The 13,028-nt window shown below is 39.6% G+C and overlaps 1 protein-coding gene across 13 annotated transcripts in view; it reads left to right on the plus strand.

The window, feature by feature from the left end:
• myo1b (myosin IB) overlaps positions 1-13,028 on the plus strand; it is a 61,033-nt gene that overhangs the window by 12,732 nt on the left and 35,273 nt on the right. The gene's annotated exons all lie outside the window — the stretch shown is intronic.

The raw sequence follows: 13,028 nt of genomic DNA on the forward strand, positions 1-13,028 counted from the left end.
GATGATTTAGATAGTTACCTATTTGTCCACGTCTTTACAAGATAATTTTCATACCTGACATGAACTTAAACCAATGGCTGCATTAGAAGGGCAGTGATGAGGATTTATATGATCTGGGCATGCAAAAAAAACACTGGTTTGGTTCGTAAAGCTGCTAACTTAAAGCTTATTTCTAAAACTAGACGGATGTAATGCTCGTTGCATATGTAATCAATCATCTTTTTAAAGCTGCAATAGAATACACAACCAGACATCTGTACAAAAAAGAGGCATGGTCAAATAGAAAGAAGCCTGCAGTCTTGGTTACGTTTGCAAAAAGACATCATTTTCTATCGACTGAAATGAACATCCTCTAAACATGTTGAATCATCTTACTATTAGTCTGTAACTAAAGAAGATTAAGCCCTGTTTAATAGGGCAGGCCCTTCTAAAAGAGCTGAAAGGCAAAGGCAGATTGTTTTTAACATTCTACATAAATTGATCTTAATCCTCCGGTCAGGCCATCTGGACCAAGCTGTGGGGCTTTGCATTGATTGTTCACAAGTAATGTTAAACCTGTCATAGCTGTCGGCACAGTTATTTTTAACTCCATGTCATTTTTAGCAAACAAAAAGACAGTACGGTAATTAATTTATGAATGTATTCTGTCTAGAGATTTGAGCTGTCTAAACGATGAGCAAAGAGACAGCAATTTATATCTGTTTTCTCAAAGCAGATAACCGTGTGACCTGTTTAGCGTCAGTTAGCACAACAACTAGCAAGGAGACACCGCTAGCATGTCAAAGGAAAAACACATTCTTCAACTTCCAAACTATTGTTTGTCTTGTTTCTTGTAATCTAGCAAAAGAAGTTACAAATGCATCGCTGCACCATTGAGCTTCACTAACGTTAAGCTAACGTTAGCAAATTTACTATGTGGACAAGCCCTGTATTGTAGCTTACTGCATGTGTAAGCTAACTGCTCCTTTTTTAAATTACGTAGTCAATTTTATTCCTACACAGAAAATAATTTTGAGTTTTTAATACATTAAAATGTATAAACCTAGAAGCAGCTGGATAGTTGGAGTTTGGATGTTGAATTTTGACCTGACATTCAAAGCAGAGTAGCGAGCAACTTAGCATCGATTTTAAATGCATGATGTGTCATGCCTCAAACACAAGGCAAGTCCTTTTTTTTCACTTTTCCCTGTAAGATAGAGCTTATTTATCTTCACATTGATTTTTGGACGTTATTTTAATGCCACAGAAAATGCAAAGCAAGAACAGTAAATGCTTCTATTAGACTCACCAGAGTTCTGTAAATCAGTTTAAAAAAACTGAAAAAGAAAAAAAACGTCATGAGATTCAGCTTCGCTGTAGTCTGCTTGTAAAGGTTTTGTCTTATATTATTGTTTTTGTATTCTTTGCTTTAGCTATAGCTCTACAGAAATTTGGATCAAGGCAGAGAAAAAAAACATACTGAGATGACATTTAAATTTCGCGGTTTTAATTGACATTTAACAAATACAAACATGATGTTGTTGTTTTTGGTTATGAATGCAAATGTAAATTTGATTTGAGCTTAATGCTTACTTTTTGAAGATGAGGGCATGAGATGTTTTGGAATAAAACACACAGACATCCTGTGTCCACTGAGCTTTAACTGGCTGAGGGGCATTATTAGCGCACTGACTGAAGGGGATCAGTGTCGGGCTTTAATTAAGGTAACAACAGGCGGTCCAAGGAATCTTCCTCTTCCTGTCTTTGATCCTCATCAGACACGGGAACAGTATAAAGTCAACAGGTTGCATTGGTCAAGGTCTAGAAGTTCACCGGGCTGTTTTGATTTGCCATAGTCCGCATCATACGTTGTATGTTGTTGCAAGAAAGATAGTGTTGTGACACGTCATGTGATTGTTTGCAGAGATAATAATCTCCCAGCCTTTTTTACTGAACATATAGAAGAACAAACTAATTGGCATATTGTTTTGTTTCTTTGAAGCATGAAGCTACTTGCTCCATTGTATTTCTCACATGACTGTCACTTTTTCTAAACAACACGCAACATGTAACTGCTCACTGCACCTTTAAAACCCACTTCATAACCAAAACCTACACACACAATGTAAATAATGCTACTGTGTCAGTCAGCATCACCCACTTTGATTCTAATGTTTAAGATTTATTTTAATATAACCTTGTCATGGACAACACCATGTCAGAAGGCCAAAAATCGGTGTTTGTGTCTATGTAGTCAGCCCCCCTGTAAAAAGCTTTGCACAATGACAACATGTCAGCGGATGGGTCAAACACATGCTGTCTCCAAAACAATCGCTGGTCCTCTCTGTCCCAACACATAGCACAGTCTGTGCATTAAAGTTTATTCATATTGAACTCTGTGTTGACTAAGCATCCTGGATAGTCCGTTTGCATGAGATGAAAGATCGATGTGTCTTTATTTACTAAACCCTGAATTAAAGCAGAATTAGTATTGTAAAACCTGTTGCCTTTTTAAATAAGGATGTTGCATCATTATTGGCTTATACTGTGTATGATTGGCAGTGTTTTTGTGTGTTTTGCATGAGCACAAGGTACATAATGGTGTGTGTGTGTGTGTGTTTGTGTTTATCTATTTCACACCTGCTCTTGTTATCCCCGGACACATAGAGTATGCATGTTTGTGTGTGTGCATCAGCTGGAAAGAGAACTGCACCTGTTCCTCTATCTCTAAAGTTATAGTCAGACTGATTACCTGTGGGGTCGCAGTAGTTCAGTCTGTAGGGAGTTGGGTTGGGAACAAAAGGATTGCGGGGTTAAGTCCACATTTGGACTTAAGTGTGCTGGTGGACTGGTAGCTGGAGGGGTGCCAGTTCCCCTTCTGTTCTATTGCCCAGGCCAGAGACCAGTACAGTACACATTTCTAAATAAAGGGAAAAGTCAGATAACAGATGTCTCCATGCAGTGAGGTTTACCAAGACTGTGACAATATAGTGTACAGAATGTAATTCACGTACATTTTCATCACCTAAATTGAAGCAAATGAGTTATCTTACAGGAAAAACATGTAGATGGCAATATATTCAAATGAAGTCAGGAAATTCTACCGTTTGAGAACATAATGATTTCTTTACGGAACGTTTGTAAGACATTTGATTGGTTTTCGTTTGAAATATCCTCATCAAAACAAAGCTACCCGAATGTAAGAAGAAATGGCCCTGGCTGTGCATGTCTCTGGAAATGTAAATGAACTCTCCAGCTGGGTTACAGAGAGGACCACACGTGTCCATCATGTCCTCTGCCGGCCAATTTAGCAAAACACTGTCTGCCCAGATGAGACGCCTCATAATTAACTGGCAGGTGTTTTCTTCCCCTCTTCACAAAGTTGAAGCATTAGAGATGAACTAATTACTGGCCTTTCTCCATGCACAGCAGCATTACAGATGGCCTGAAGTCATCTTTTGTATGTCCCCTGCCACCCAAGCCAGACACAGATTGAGAAAAGTGTCTCTAGTGTAGGATCATATTTCCCCAATGTTTAATGAGGTATTGAGACCCCCGATGCTCTCGATGCTCAATACCTAGTGCCCCTAGAGCATTGGCTTCAGGCGGGGCATCGCGACTGGCTAATGGAGCAATTAGGCCCTGTGTTTGTCAGGGGTTTCAGCTGTTATGCACATGGTTATGACAGCTTGACTGTGAAATCTGTGTGTATAATCTCGTCCCACGTAATGTGTATGCTCATTACAACTATGAGGTGCTTCTCATGTTTCCCGACCCTTTGCCTGGACCTGTAAATGTGGCTTTTGCAGTAGTCCTTTATTTAGCTGCAGTCAATCCATTGTAGATGTACAGATGTACTACAGGCTTATAATGATGATGATGATAAATCAGCTTTATAAAAACTGAGTTTACAAAGTGATTTGGTAGACAAAGCAGAGCACAAGCCGGATACCTGAAAGCCAATATAAAAAAAACTAATAATTGTTTAACAGGTTTCTTGCTATCAAACCGCTGCAAAGTTTGTGAGAGTGAATTGATGACTGTATTGTGCAACACAAAACTCCCAGCCCTGTTTACATTATATTTAATTTATGATCAATTGATATGGGTTTTACACGCAGGATGTTGTATTAACATAAATGAACCATGGTAATTTACAGCACTGTTCGTGGGTAGGGTGGACTTTGGAGTCATTTACAGCATCATGGCACCATACCTGTGTTTAACTTTCCAGTGTGGTCACTGATCAAGCGTTAAGTAAAAGTCGTACATTCCCTATATGATATAGAGCCTGACCGATATTAGGGATTTCCCGATCTATCGGTATCTGCATTTATAATGGCCGTTTTTATTTTAAATATTAATTCATTTGAATCATTTGATTCTGATAAATGAATATTTAAAAAATAAAAACAGACCTTCAACTATGTTATGAGAGTTGGCGTTGCATAGTTTGTCCATCAGAGGGCGCTCTACAACGTCCCTGTTGGCAACCTGGATTGTTTTTTGTTAATGTTTTTGTTCAAAGGACTTTACGTTTCATATCTTAAGTTTGTATTTTTATACGTTTTATTTATCAGAACTTTAATATATTTTGATGTCGCTCTGAGTGAGAACTCATAAATGACTAAAAATAATCATTGTTAGGGAAATCTGTTTGTTTAGTCTAGTAACACGTTTCTAGATTTTATATATATATCTATATATATATATCTCTATATATATATCTATATATATATATATCTATATATATATATCTATATATATATATATATCTATATCTATATATCTATATCTATATATATATATCTATATATATATATCTATATATATATATATATATATATATATATATATATATCTATCGCGCCATATCAGATTTTTAAATAAAAAAATATTTGTATCTGTATCGGCCTTAGTTTATTATTATTATTTTAATTTATTCGGGCAGCTCTACCAAACACATTTGCCCCTGACCTTGTCTTGGTCTAACTTTTTTTTTTAATATTCTATAAGTTGCAAGAATACTGCAATCACCTACACGTTTTTGTGGATAAATGAGTTTCCAAAGTTAAATAGTGTAACTCCAGTGTTGTTTTGCAGCAGACTCAAGTGTCACTTGGTTTTAAAATCTCAAGCCGTAGGAGAACTGACTGCAATGTGGGCTCTTAATAAGAAACATGGATGTTAGTTATAGGACAGTCTCGATTGTTGTCTTTGTGTTGGTTTTTATGTGAACCATGGACAGCCACATCTCTTGTTAACTAGTAATTTATTGTATTCTTCCTGTTATATTATCTATTACAGCTGCAGGTATTCAGTAACAAGCTTATACCGCATGTGCACTGTTTGGGTATTATATAAGAGATTGTTTTCAAGGAGGCCTACATGTGTTGCAGACCAGAACCTGTACGTAGGTAGATATGCGTGGGCACTTGTTGAAATTGCATTTTGATTCAGGTGGGCAGAGTGAGTCCTCTTCAGCAAGTGTGTGGGCGTAATGGTGAGCTTGTTGAACCTAGAGAGATACGAACAAGAGTGTGTGTGTGTGTGTGTGTGTGTGTGTGTGTGTTCATTTGTCCACCCACTTCTTCGACTAAAGAATAAAATCCAAATGTATTTCTTTGGAAAATGCAACCATGTTTAATTCTAATAATTGCTACATATGTGCATACAGGCAGCATACAACACTTGAACATACAGCCCTGGTCTCTGTCTCCCCATAAAGCTTATAGATCCCAAGCAGAGCAGGGTGGGTACTTCAAAATGTACTCCTATATGCCATTTGAAGTCATTGACCAACCTAATAGTTTATTCTACCAGTATGTTGTTAATAGCTTTTCCTTGGCACTTAGGAGAGTTGTCCCATACCACATACAGTAACCTCAATGTCCCTGGTTCATGTTAGTTATCCCCCATCTCTCCCCATGGAGTCTGTCACTACACCATCAAGCTGGGAAATGCAAAATGCCAGAAACGGTGCATCTTTTATAATCCTTTATAATAAAGGCGTGTAGTACCCATAGGAGGGACCTGATGTTATTTAAAAAATTTAAAGAAAAATAAAGTTTTTAGTTGCATTTTATTTATTTATGGGAATTGTATTTCTACCTTAGTGGTTTTCCCCCTTTTTTTTGCATATTAAATTTGATAGTTTCGGCAGCACATAGAATCTGGGATTAGACTATAGGGACAATCCTCAGTGAAAGGTTATGAATTCCTCTTGTTTTCAAAGATAATGGACCTACCTGCTGATAGGTTAACACAATACTGATTAAACATTGCATTCACTTTCATTTATTGTTTCTGTGAGCATAAGACTTTTCTTTCATAGGTCTTTTTTTTTATTTTTATCCGTGACTATCCCAAAAGCCATTGTAAACTCTCATAACCAGAACAATGTGTATTGAGCTTTTTATCTGTGTGTAGGTCTTGCATAACAACACGTGATGGGCATACCAACATGGAATCAAATGGATAAAGACTCCTATCAGCCGTGTAGACTGTTGTTCCACTAATGAATCTTATATCTATGACAATAGTAAGATATTTATCATAATCAAGAGGCACCCATATTTCAAATAATTCACTGAAGGTGCTATGTGCAAAAATATTCGAATTGTTGAGGTCGTGATGTTGATGTCTGGACTTGATCTGTTGTGAACCAACGATACTTGAACAAAAGCTGTTTGTATCTAATATTGTCAGGGCGGGCTTTATACGATGATGGACAGATGATCAACAGTAGCGTAATCAACCACGTCACCAAAGCGCGCCTGGGATGAACGCGGGACTGTGCCGGCCCGCCCATGTTGCCTTGCACTGCAGATGGTCATATGACTGAGGCCTGAGGTCCTGTGTTCCATTAATGCATCCATAATATTATGTTATGATACATTCAATGGATGTATGCGGTAAAGTGGATGTAACGTCGCGATAGCTAGAAATGAAGTTCTGTTGACAACTATGCTTACAGTATGTCACATACTCCGTTACTTTGATTGGTTGTAGTGCTATCAAATTGAGTGCAGAGGCATTTTCTTTCCTGGTTCGGTTCAAACCTGCCAAATAATCACAGCCTCATGGAGCAATATGAGTCTTATATTCAGACTAGAATCTGAGTGTGACGAGGTCAGGCTAACAAACGCATGTTTTGGTCTGAATCCTCATTTTTAGGGTTTAATCTACTTTTGTGTTGCATATTTGGCAATGCACAGCCGTTCTGTACTAAAGTGATGTAGACAATGTAGAGACAACCATTTTTGATGGAGGACTGCAGCTCCTGCTGTTGCACAGCTGAAGTGCTGATTTCACTATGCAGTTGGTGCACAGTCATGGTGGGGCAGCATGTGATGGGTCACATGAAATTAAACAAGCTGTTGAAGGGATTTGTACGGATTGAGGATTCCGTTGGTTTTGTAAATTTGGCCAAACACCTCCCAAAGGGGCCGACTATGGGACCTAAGGGCCAGGCTGGTATTACAGAGAAACTGTAAATGCTAATGGAAATGTAATCCGCCGGACATCGTTGCGTGGTTAAGCTTGTGTCAGATAATGTCCATTGCCAAACTAGCTTTTTGCATGAGAATTTGGGCTTATACCATTAATTCTTATTATAAAATGTTGATAAATCGGGTCATAATTATCAAGGTCTTATTTTAAAACTGAATGCAGCGCAAGTATTCTCTACCCATATGTAGCAGACATGGATATGAGCTGTTTAACTCCACTCAAAATACATTTTTAAAGGGTTATGTGTTGCTTTAAGTGATCATAAAGTGTGATTGATCCCTACATGCTCTTTTTTTTTCCAGCTAAAGGTTGATGCTTTATTATGATAAAGGTGTTTTATGTCGACCAAGGCTTTTGCAGGAACTCTGTTACAAAAAAGTAAACGCTATTGTTGAGCACAACAAGCGGACTGGCATGTGTGTCAGTCCCCAACATGCTGAGCACAAATGAAATGCTGGCGCTGGAACACCCGGTATTGGAATGAAAACGCATCCAAGGTCACCTGATGTGTCAATCACCAGGACGAGGACCAAGCAAACCGAGCCCAACTCCTTATCCCCGCAGCTTTAAAAGCAGTTTCATTTTAAATATCATTTTTCAGTTTTAAAGTCAATTGGGACCTGTTGTCTTTTTGTACCGTTTAATACAGAAGTGTTTGAAAGGTTCCTCATTTTATAATGAAAGTAGTTAACCCTTTTGTTGTCCTCCCGGTTCAAAAATGCACAAAAATGTGACATTTTTGGCCCGTTTACAGATTTATTTTTGTTTAATTTTCAATAACACCTTCTTGCTACCACTATTTTACAGTACTTTTGGAATTCATGGTCAACAACCCTCATTTATATAGCCTTCTACCTAATATTGGAGTTAAAAAGCAGAAATTATGAAATATTTTGACTGATATTTAAGATCAGAGGAACGTACGGATGAGTATAGTCAGGTATGAAAGTGATAAGTGTATGAAATCAAATTCATTTTTTTGTTGTTGTGGTTATTAGGTCAAAAAGAAACCCATATTTCAGATATAGACATCTTATTTTAAAGGGGTCAAATTTGACCCGAGGACAACAGGACGCTACCTGCCAGAGGATTCCGTCCGTCTTTGATACTTGCACTACAACCTGTTCAAAATAAATCAATTTTTTTCTCTTGTCGTACTGAACTCCCAACCGTGACTCTTAAACCAGGGTATGAACTGCACCGTGGCGTCTGTGTACCATTACACCACGACTTCCAACCCCATGGCACTTTATTCATTTCCACCATATCCTCTGTCTGTGGCCTCCTTGTTTCCTGGTGTGGAGCAGGAGAAGTTGTCACCCAACACTGTGGTACAGATGTGGGACCAACATTACACTGTGGGTCAGACCCACAATGACTCTGCCTGTTGTCTGAATGTGCCCAGCGGGTCACAGGGGCACCCTAAGGCCTTTCACTTCTTTTGAAAACCTGCCAAGTCATCTTGTTCTAAATTGGGCATTCCAGTTTATTTCAATGCAGCTTTTGTGATCATGTGAGTGTGTGCAAGAGGAGTTGCCATGCCTGTAGGACTCAAAGATTAAACATTATTTTAATTTTGAAAACTAATCAAACATTACAGTGTAATAGATAACACATCAACTTTTTAGCAAGGCCGCGGTGGAAGGCTGAGACGTGGAGAGCGGGATGAAGAGCGGAAGTCCTCAAACCTGACGGAGCTGGTGCTTTCTGGGCTATAAAAAGACTTCTTGCTCCTCTGTTTCCATCATCCTGTCTGTGGCTGTGTGTAAATTTTTTCCTGAAGTGTGTTTTTTTCTTCTTCTGTATCTTCTAGCCAAAAGCACAAGGCCTTCATTTATCATTTCTAATAAATCTCAGGACCACAGTCAATCGGGTCAACTGTGTTAGCCCTTTTAACACCCAATAGTTTGGAATCATTTGATTATTTAGTTGTTTTTTTATCATTCCTTTTTGTATAAATATGTCACAATTCCTGCAAACCGACTGAAAGTGGCTCAGAAGAGTCTTTGTTTGAGCATTACTTTGAGGATGTTTTTTGCTAACTTACTCAGCATGCTTGTTTTCCTGCTTTTCCATGGATCAGACATGAATCTGTGTTATCCCCTGCTGTGGAACACTAAATTGCTGTGCAGTGAAATAATTTAAAACCCTGGACCCCCGCGAAGTTTGATGCATGGTTGGGGGAGTATCAATGAGTAATTTAGCGGAGGTCTCAGGCAACCCCGAGCGAGTGTTGAATAAATTAGAGATCTGTGGCAGCAGTACTTCACTCTGAGCTTTTAATTTAGAGAGTTGGAGGTATTCATTATCGCACCTTGTTAGTTGTGGGTGATCTTTTGAATGTGGGGCTGTCATTATGATTTTGCGTCAGAGCTTTGCTAGATTACTACATTACATTGGCTAGAGTATTACACGTCACGGGAATTGTACCTCAAACGAATCCATGTGACAAAAAAGAAGACTGCTTGATTTTAGCCCTGTGTGCTGTTCTTTTCCCTACCAACTTTTGTACAGCAACACATTGCCATGACACAGATGGGGCCACATCTGTCTGAACCACGATCTTTTCAGTATGCATGTATCTGCTCCCTGCTCACACACACCACCAGCTTCCCTCACAATCTCTGAATGAATGCCACTGTACTGACACGGTGTGTTTCTTGCTCCAGCCAACCACTCATCCACCTGGTCATAAAGCATCAGGAAAGTGTTGCTTCCTTGGCTGCTCTGTCAGGGCCATGCGGATTTCCTGTGGCCTTTAGATGAGCCAGATCACACTGAGATCACAGGCCCCCCTCCATGTATACAAAGGCATAATAGAAACATAGCTGGATTTAGTTTCAAAGTACTAGACCTTTTTCCATTTTTAGGGCTGGAAAATAAACAAATGTACTTTCTTTAAAAAAGAGCCTATGTAAATGTGCTGCATGTCAGTATGAAGACATGGCTAACAGCCTCCGAATAAGATTATTATGGTTTGCAAAAGGTCTATCATCTCCCAGTAGCTGGGTGCGCTGCGCTCCAGCCCATAACATTACAGCTTCATTCGCTTCTGCAGATCCTGACATTAAAGTGTGCTGAATCTGCCCTCAGAGTACTCCACCCTTTTTAGGATTCACGTCATACACTGACGGCCCAATATCTTCCCCTGTGCCCCAGTTACCAGAGGTCTGTTGCAAAAAAAACTGACTGGACTATTTTCTACTGCTTACCTCATGCCAATGTGGCTTTGTGTTCACCGCTGCCACGTGCAAGTCCAAACTGCAGCCTGCAGGCAGATGTGAAGGGGAGGCGGCACTTATGGTCCAGGGCCTAACCCCAACACAGCCGGCTCCACACACTGATCAGGGAGGCCGCTGGGATGTCAGTACCTCACTCACTGCTTCCTCTGCCTTTTGATGGTGACCTCGGTGCTTCATCATCATTTTGACTCTCCACGTCTTGTGAAGTGGTACAGCCAGTCGCTGCTCGTACTGCTTTCATGTTCCTAATGATAGCACAATGTTGGAGCCACAGGGAGGATCATTAATTCTTATTCTGCCTGCTCTTTCTTGCTTTTGTATGTGGGAATAAAAATACAGATTACTTTCTTGTAAGAGGTCAGTTGTGACTGTGTCTTTTAAATGTTTAAGATTTAAACATTTCTATAATCTGGACTTGCATAATTTGAGGTATAGCCTCTCACTTCTGCCAACTTCTATTCTTATTGTGATTGTACAATGGCCATTCATATTCATATGGGTAGCTGTGTCTGACAAAGGACCTCCCACTCCTATTTTACACCCCTTAGCTTTTCCTGGTACACTCTCCTCCCACTGGCCTCGGCTGGGGGCGAGATAATTGTGTGATGGTTTGCTCATTGTCAGGATCAACTCAGGCAACAGGAGTGTTTTCACAAAGCAGACATCTGCTGCGCTGTGCTGCCATTTTTCAGCAGTGACGTAGCGTCCAGTGGCAAGTCTCATCCACACAAACGCGGTGTACAGGAGAGGGAAGGGGCTGGGCCGTGGTCAGAGATTGTGGGGATGGGGATTTCAGAGTGAGAGGCTTGTGCCAAAAACATTTGATGCATCTGAGAGCACCGCTGTTAATTGTACATTTACTTCTTTTTTTTTATAACAAGAACAACTGAAGAAGTGACTGATGTGAACAACAATCTTTCGGCTTTTCAGTTTTATTTTGTTTCTGTCCATTTTTAGTGAAGTGTATTTTTACAATAATAAAATGAGTCTTTCTTTACATGGAGTCTGTTGGGTTTAATGATCCTGGGGTTTTATGTTTGGAAAAATGATCTTACCCTTTAACAGAAAGGTCTGTCTCCTCTAGGGATCCTTTCCATACTGTTGTCAGACACATTGGACAATAATCTGAGGCTGTCAGTGGCAAAACGAGCACTTTTGTGTTGTAATTGTGTACAAATTGAAGCTTTTCGTCGCTGCTCACTGCAGCGATCTGGCTTAATACTGGACCAATTTCAAAGATGGTTGTTCCCATGTTTTGTCTCAAAAACATGGGGAAATCTGGTCCAGATTGGAAGAAAAAAAAGTTACTCTTTTAAAGGTCCCATGGCATGAATATTCTGTCGGTATTGGTATTAATAATGGCCGTTTTAAAAAGGAAAAGAATATACACTGGGTGTATATATTTTTGTTTTGTTTTTTACTAATATGCATTTATCAGAATGATTTATATAAATGATTTGGATAAATGAATATTTAAAAAATAAATTAAAAATGGACGCTTAACCATGTTATGTTTGTCAGATCTTTAATGTTTTGATGTTTGTTTGTTCTGTTGTGACAATAAAACAAATTTCAATTATTTTACCGAGAACTCATAAATTACTACAAATAACTGATGTTAGGGAAATCTTGGGGGTGGCAGTAGCTCAGCCGGTAGGGGGTTGGGTTGGGTTGGGTCGCTGGTTCAAGTCCACATATGGACCAAAGTATGGTGGTGAACTGGTAGCTGGAGAGGTGCCAGTTCACCTCCAGAGCACTGCCAGTGTGCAAGGCACTAAACACCCAACTGCTCGGGGTGCCTTTCCATGGGCAGCCCCCCTGTGTCTGTCTGGCTCCCCTGCCTATAGTCCCCTAGTGGCTAGAAATGGCGATGGGTGTAAATCAAGCCCTGAAGGGTTTGACTCAGAAATGGCACTTCCTAAGTAAAGCTCATTGTGGGACTGGCACTAGTGGCTGTAATTCTGCACCAAGGCTGAATTTTGGGAAAGAGACTTCAGATCTAGTATTAGGGGACCACTAAGGTCTACATAAAAGCATCCAAAGAGCACCATGTCATGGGACCATTAAGAGTGCTTCATACGGCACAACCAGTCAGCTCTGTCAGTGGCCAACTGAGAAAATTCACTGGGTCCCAAACAGCATTTCCCTCGTGGACCTCCATTAGAAAATACCACTATGACCAAAACACTTCCAGCTGCAAACAACCTCAACTACTACTCTTCGTCCTATGTTTTAAACCATGAAGTTGTTTTTTTTGCAAAACTGTGTGACATGATTCCAATGTAAAGCCTGTAC

This window comes from Etheostoma cragini, chromosome 11 (genome assembly GCF_013103735.1).
Source record: "Etheostoma cragini isolate CJK2018 chromosome 11, CSU_Ecrag_1.0, whole genome shotgun sequence".
In the NCBI taxonomy this organism is placed as follows: Eukaryota; Metazoa; Chordata; class Actinopteri; order Perciformes; family Percidae; genus Etheostoma; species Etheostoma cragini.